The sequence below is a fragment of the Ruditapes philippinarum genome, unplaced genomic scaffold (genome assembly GCF_026571515.1).
Source record: "Ruditapes philippinarum isolate M1 unplaced genomic scaffold, ASM2657151v2 ctg9427_1_1_1_1, whole genome shotgun sequence".
In the NCBI taxonomy this organism is placed as follows: Eukaryota; Metazoa; Mollusca; class Bivalvia; order Venerida; family Veneridae; genus Ruditapes; species Ruditapes philippinarum.
The window spans coordinates 1063-8931 of NW_026853301.1; the positions used below are offsets into that span (position 1 = coordinate 1063).

The 7869-nt window shown below is 31.9% G+C and overlaps 1 pseudogene; it reads left to right on the forward strand.

Moving 5' to 3' along the window:
* The first annotated feature begins 2334 nt into the window (after positions 1–2334).
* Positions 2335–7407, forward strand: LOC132736426 (leucine-rich repeat-containing protein 74A-like; annotated as a pseudogene).
* Positions 7408–7869: the final 462 nt, after the last annotated feature.

Genomic DNA, 7869 nt, shown 5'->3' on the forward strand with positions numbered 1-7869 from the left:
GATGATTTCAACAGTGAAACAATGTCTTATAATGTTAAGTACTGATTGTTGATATATCAGAAGTATATTACTTAAGAAGCCTTTTTTGTCGTTATCTCCTACCGTTAGTTTGTGCCATAACATATACTCGTGCATGTATTTTGTCCGCTATGTTTTTTTCTCTCGCCAATTCTCATTTTAAGGTAAAAATCCCAAACATATTTTTTTTATAATTTTTCCATTTATAATGACTGAACAAAACTCTAATGTGTTTAAAATGTCGTCTCTTTTTCTTTAAAGCGATTTTAAAAATGCGAATGCCTTTTTTATTTAGTAGTATATATTGTTTTCAGCCCTGTACGAGTCAATGTACCCATGTGTCTACGTACCTCTCAATGTGGTACAGTGATACAAGGCCGTAAATAAAAAAAAAAATGTGTGTTTCTCTACCGACTACCTACCCGCTAGTATCACTGCTACCCAATAACTATTTAATTGCCAAACAAAAATATTTTCTTTATTTTACATGGAAACAGAGTGTGTCAATGTGAATCACATCTTTATCAGTTTCGTGTTTAAGTATTAGAATACATGTTTAAAAAAAACTTTGAAATTTGGTACTTTAAGAGAATAATGGTATGCCTTTTTTCAAAATCAATTTTATTCAGTTACAAAAAAAAATTAAAAAAACGTTCATTAAAAAATATTTATTTTTACCTCCCTACCTACCCTACCTACCCTATATATAGCAACAAAGTGGGATAAGAAACAAAGAAAGTTTTAATGTAGGTCCAAGTACAAAAGCGCTCTATCAACAGATGAGAGAATTTCATACAAAAAGTTAGTAAATATTTCAAGTTTTCAAATAAAAGAAAATTTATAATTTTTACATATAATTTCCGATGAAACTGATGTCATAAATATTTGCTTAACGTTTTTTTTCCAATCTGTCCGGTGTTAGACTATATCTGTCGGTATTACTTGTCATATTTTAACACAAAGAAAACTTTAATCTCTCAGGGGGATTAATGATTTTCTGTAAGTTATAATAACAGAACAATGACCCATTGACTTGCAATTAGCTATAGGATAATTTTGAAAACAAGTATATACTTGTTATAATGTTTTATCTTTCAAATGCAACGTGTGTCTAACTTCCGTAACAGGGTGCTATCAGATATTATTCTGATGCTTTTGACGTTAACGGCTTTTATCCCAGTGCGTTGCCGTGTTTTCCTAAACAAAACAAGAAATAGCAAATGTCCATTTTGTTTTTGAAAATAACTCAGGAAAAAAAAAACTTGATAAAATAAACAATAAGATTTTCTTATTTTTCTAACTTCACACATTTCGTATATTTCTTATTAGATTTTTGTCGCTCCCTGAATTGGTATTGTCTGCATCTCGTGAGTAACCGATACAAAGGCTAGATTAGATGTTAAATATTAACTCATGTTTGTTGTTGTTGTTGTTGATTGTTGTTGTTGCTGTGTCGTCGTCGTCATTGTTGTTTTTGCTGTATACGTTGATTGCATTGGTGACATTGTTATGTATAGAACATAATTACACGAATTGAAAACATATTAGATTGCGGTCGAACATTACACGGATGTTAGTACATTTGTATTCATTTTTACGACACCGGTTGCATAAATACTTAATAATTAGAAAAATCTTGTAATTTTTCGTCTTCCCCTTATCAGAAATTAGTAAAGGTGAATGTGGCGTGTTTCTTTTTTCTTTTTTCTTTCTTTTTTTTAAAAATATGGATGATATCTTTAAATGCCAATAAAACAGTAATATAATTAATTATATTCCATTTGCTTGAATAAAATTTGCAAGCTCTTTTTCCGTTGCATTTATCGATATTTTGTTTTGCGGTAAATTTCTTAATCAAAGTGTGTATATTTATTTTCTTTTTGTACATTCTTTTATAGGTTTATACAATGTATGTGCTAAATGCTTAAATTATATAGGTGTTGTTTTTGTTTTCATATAGATTTGTCTATAAATGGACTAAATCTTTATTTGTATGGAGGATAAAGGTAGATGTTGCCGTCCTTAATGTCTATTTATGGCGTGAAAATAAAATAGCCGATAATTAAATAATGCAAATTATCCTTTATAAAATTTGCTAAATAGTATAAAATACCGTAATATTTTGTTATCGCAACAATGTATAGTAATTAAAGCATACTAAGACTTACGACTTAACATTATAAATAGAGACGTATTTTATTTATTTATTTGAAATGTTTACCCTGTTATCTAATTGTCTGACTAAAGCAAGATTATACTTGATGACCATATGATGATATAATAATGTACGATAATAAAACTGTCACCCGGATAATCCCTGTTTGTTTACAACAACGTGTATTAATCTCGGCAATATTGAAACGAAAAATTTGATAAAATAAAAATTTGAATCGTTTTTGTAGATAAAGTAAGGAGAGGAAATATTTGTGTGGACTTCTATAACTATAAGAAATTGTAAGTTAAAATCTGCACCTTTTTTTTCAGTTATTTGTTACTAGGGTAACTTTATATTCAGAAATTTAAGCTGAAAAAAAATGTCATATTTGTAGAATTGATATTTTTATACAAGTAAATTATATAAAAAGACGATGTTTTATAACAGATTCATATAAATATATAATAAGAAAGGGTTGTCTCTTGGTTATATTAAAATAATTGTTATTTATATTTCCTATTTTTCCCTGTTAAGTTACTGTAATTAGTAATTATTACTGTAGTTGTGTATTGCGATTGTGCAGAAATTAGGCCTCAGATCAAATTCTACATCTTGCGTTCCATTTATTTATAATACGTACATTTTAAGTACATAAGTCAAGTCATAGACAAAGGGAGACAATAATTATATTACAATTTCTATCAAAATAAAGCCCATTATTTAAAGATAAATGAAAATTATTTGATCAGTAAAGGAACAAATTGTAATATCAATTGAAAAGGGACAGTTTTATATTACGATACTCCAGTGCTCGTTATTAATGTTGTTTTCATCACAAACTAACATATTTGTCAGAACTTCGTATCAATGCATGACTTACACAATATAATGTTGTGCATCAGTGAGATTTTTTTCAAGAAAGTGAAAGAGCGATTTTCAGAAATGTTTGTGAAAAAGCTATTTCTGATGTGAAAAAAATGCACTTAAATTCACGCGTGCGATAATCATGCGTCATCAGTACTATTTTTAATGAATATTATTTATAGTTGACATAGAAATATTGTGAGATCGGAAAGAAAATAACACTTTGCAACGTAAATGATACAGAGGATGAATACCATTTTGTTTTAATTTGTCCCACTTATTCTGACTTAAGAAAATTGTATACACCACGTTACTTTTATAGGCGTCATTGTATGGCGAAATTTATTGATCACTTAAATACATGTAATACAAATACTTTTAATAGATTAGTAATATTTTGTAATAAATCCTGTAGTATCAGAAAGGAAAAATACGAATAATGTATATGACTGATAATACCAAATGATAAATTTGTATGTTTGTTTTAAATGAATTCTGTACATTTGTGTAATGACGATGAACTGTTATGTTCTAGTCATATTGAATAATAAAATATGTTCTGTTCTGTTGAAAAATTATAAGTGTAAAGAAAACATCGACAATAAATCAACTTTCCGTAAAAATATACATTGTATACACCTCAGTCGTTATTAAATCGTAACTTAACATAATAACATTCATTCGAAAATTCGCAATATCTAAATGAGATAGAGTTCGTGAAACAACTGTGATAATACTGAGTTCTTATACTACATGTAGTGTAAATTTCACATCACAATGTCAAAATGAGCATGTTGTTTGTACGCATGCAATATAAAACCATATGTCTTTCACCAATGTCAGCCCGCATACTGATACGGTTTCAAGCTTAATTTATTTTAGAAAGCTACGTTAGTGAAGGTTCTACTCTGGTGCCCGCCTAACCCCGAAATAATGAACAATGGTCAACTCAGGTGCCTGATAATCCCTAAAATAATGCACGAAGGAGCACCTGACTTATTTCTCTACCGATAAAAGCTAGATAGTCGCCATATAACATTTATAGTTTCTATGTGACTTGTAACCCAATCAAACAAATATGCAATTTGATATTGTCTATTATTTTGCCCGAAGTCTTGATTTAAAAAAAATAACAAAAAAACAACAAAAAAACACGAGTTTAAATGAAGGAGGTTTTAGCTGACCAAAAGGTTAACAGCGATTATAATATTAAGACAAACATACAAAACCAACATAGTGGGTTTGCGACCAGCATGGATCCAGACCAGCCTGCGCTTCTGCGCAGTCTGATCAGGATCCATGCTGTTCGCTTATCAACTCTATTACAAGTGGAGAAACTGGCAGCGAACAGCATTGATCCTGATCAGACTGCACAGGCTTGTCTGGATCCATGCTGGTCGCAAACGCACTATGTTGGTTTTGTCATGACGCGGCTCATTATCTTATTACATAATCAAACTAATATGGTGAATTTGCACAATTTGATCTTTTATTTTTATTTCAGAGAAGAATCATAGTTAAAATGTGTGCCTACAGGGACTTTGGTAAAGAACGACCTCACGTGATAGCTTCGAAATATAGACTGAATCAAACGCAGAGTAAAACGAAACATGTTGTTTTAGAAAGGAAGCGAAAGGAGTGTGAAGTACCGGAAATTCACATTGAACCTGCCGAATCTAACTCTAACTTACATTCGTCTTGGCGAACTCTGAGTGTGTCGTCTGATGATGACTTAGATCCGTATAATGATGACGAGGAGGAGGTTTATAGTCGTTCTAGTCAAGATGAAATGGTGAGTGTTTACGAAACCGCCTGCAAACGACATAAGTTGTTACCCCTGACTTGTATCAAGAGAGGATTACTTAAACAAATTTTGTCATGTCGGTATGTCAATCTTCAGAAAGTTGACTGCCTGTGTTTATGTTATGCTCTCTGTAACAATCGATTTGTTGAACAACTTGACTTAAGGCAAAATGGTATGGGACCTGAACCTGCACGCTTCTTTGCGGAAGTAATAGAAAATAGCTCTTTTCTGACACATATTACTATTTCTGATAATGACTTGAAATCTGCTGGTATCAGACCCATATGTGAGGCAGTAATGAAAAATAGAAATATTACATACTTAGATTTGTCAGGCAATGGTTTTAGTCGAGAGTGATGGGGAGTGTTTTGAAAAGCTGATTGAAAATTCTCGTTCGTTAACAGAGCTGTATTTGGGGCATAATAAATTGATGGACCAGGGAGTCGGAAGAATATGTGAGGCTTTGAAGAAGAACGATTCACTTGAGGTTTTGGATTTAAGTTGGAATCATATAAGACTAAAGGGAGCAGAAGCAATCGGTGAAGCTATTGAAATGAACAATACTCTTCTTAAGGTAAATCTTGAGTGGAACGGACTCCATCAGGACGGAGCTTTCAGTATTGCAAGGGCATTAAAGAAGAATGAAACGTTAATTGAGCTGAATTTAGTTTGCAATAGATTATCCGAATATTGCATAGCCGAAATATTGAAAGGATTGCAGGAAAATTCTTCACTCGAGACCCTGCGTATTGGCCAGAACCAGGTGACGACAAGGGGAGCGCTTTTGATTCTGAAAAATATAAAGGAAAATACATCATCTAAAATATCCGTGCTTGACTTTGGTAATCAGGAAGTTCATGATAGCTTTGAGCAGCTCTACTTAGAAATGAAAAAGGAACGAGATATTACAGTTGTTTATGGCAGCGTGTGGAAGACAGAGAGGGCACCGCTGTCTCAAAGTGCAGCAGACGATGATGAGATCGCCTTATTATCATGCAACCCGCTGACAGTCCTCATGGAATGTATGCGCCTACAAAATATGCGTCTCATAGACTTCTTCAAGTCACTTGATAAAAACAAAAGTGATATGATATGTATTAATGAGCTATGCGAAGGTCTGTTGAGAGTTGGGGTCCAAGTCAAACAGCATGTTTTACTTCAATTACTTACCAGGCTTGATAAAGACAAGAACGGACAAATTGACTTCGGCGAAATGATAAATGCTCAAAATATGCATAGAAATAACCTCCGTAAAATCTTTGCTTCACCTTCGAACGTAGAATTTGAGAAAACTGAAATTGGAAAAGTGTCGATTTTACTTAGAAAAGTCATGAACAAAAACTTCATCATGAAATCTACAAAAAACGATGTGAGACAAAAGTCGGCAAAAGGAAACCGCGCTGGAAGCAGATCAAACACGCCGTCACCATTCCAGATGGACAAAGTCGACACAATAATAGACAAACAGAACGAGCGAAAACCTTCTGATCGAAAGAGCGCGAAATCAAGTCGGGAAACTCTACGAGTCTCGAGTGCGTCATCAGATAGCTCACGTGACTCAAGTAAGTCATCAATTAGCAGATAATATAACTTATAAAAGTAACATGCAGAATTCAAACAATATTTGTCAGGAATTCTCACGATTAAATATAGTTAGATCTGGGAATTAGATTGACATCGATATAAAAATGTGCGTCATGTCAGTGCACCATGAGAATAAATAAACTGTGTGAAATGAAAAAGTATGTCATCAATTAGCTTTGAGATTATTCAAACATAAATAACCAATAAATTGTGACACATATTTAATCAGTAAGCCGTGATATTATTTCAATATATTAATCAGCTGTGATTTTTTAGATATACCTATTCAGTAAGCTCTGATATTTTTTGAAAATACCGTTATTTTTAATGAGTTAGCTTTGATATTATTAAAGATATATATAATTAATAAGCTGTGTTATCTAAAAAATATATGTAGTTAGTCGTCTTTTGTATTGTTGAAAATATGTGTTATTTTACTTAGATTTGATATAAATGAAAATACATGTTATCAGTAAGTTTTGATATTATTGAATATTTAATTATGTAATTACTCAGTTTTGATATCATTGACATATATGTGATCATTCTGCTGTGAATATTTAGATATATGAAACCAGCCGTTCTATTATTGAAAAAAATATGTTATACATTCATTAGTGAAATATATGGAATGCAGTCATCTGTGGTATAACTGAAACATATATATGAAAGTTGTCAATTACCATCGATTGTCAATGAAAAATAAATTTCGTTTTCAAACACGGTTATTTTTTATCACATAACATTGTGAATGGTTAAGCTGTCCAATTTTTCAGCTTTGTTAATCATCTCGTCACCTTAGTGCAGTAATCGGTTAACTGCTAATAAATTTCAATAGGAGTTAACCCGTTATTGCACTTATGTGGCTTTGTGCAAATAGAATCTTTTATGTTGATCTTCGTTCAATAGTTCAAATTCAATGCAGAATGCTCTTTATGATACTGCACGTTTGCAACGTCGTTTTTCATTGGATAATCGTGATGTATACACGTCTGCAGTCAATTTATGAATAGATTTCTCTTTTTTTTCTGCAATAAAGAAAGTTTGCAGTATCATGAATTCGTAATAAAGTTTCTTAACAGGTTATATGACTGTATAAAAACTGTGTTTTTGCAATATAACTCTCGTCTTACGGCTCGGCTTATATACAAACAACCGTTTATATATGATCATATAACCTGTCAAACATCTTAATGACTAATTATGTAAGTGTTACTATGCCATTGAGAGCAAATTACAATGCACAGATTTACCAATAATTGAATAATATACATATGTCATATTCACAGGCAGATGACATATCGCCGAGGTCAATATGATTTTCTGCCGGTGAATATCACATCATGTTCAATGGCTCACTAGTAAATAATTGTTCTGTCATATAGATCGGCTACACGAATTAAGAAAATCACAAAAAGTACAACCGTATACATGTACAACTTTT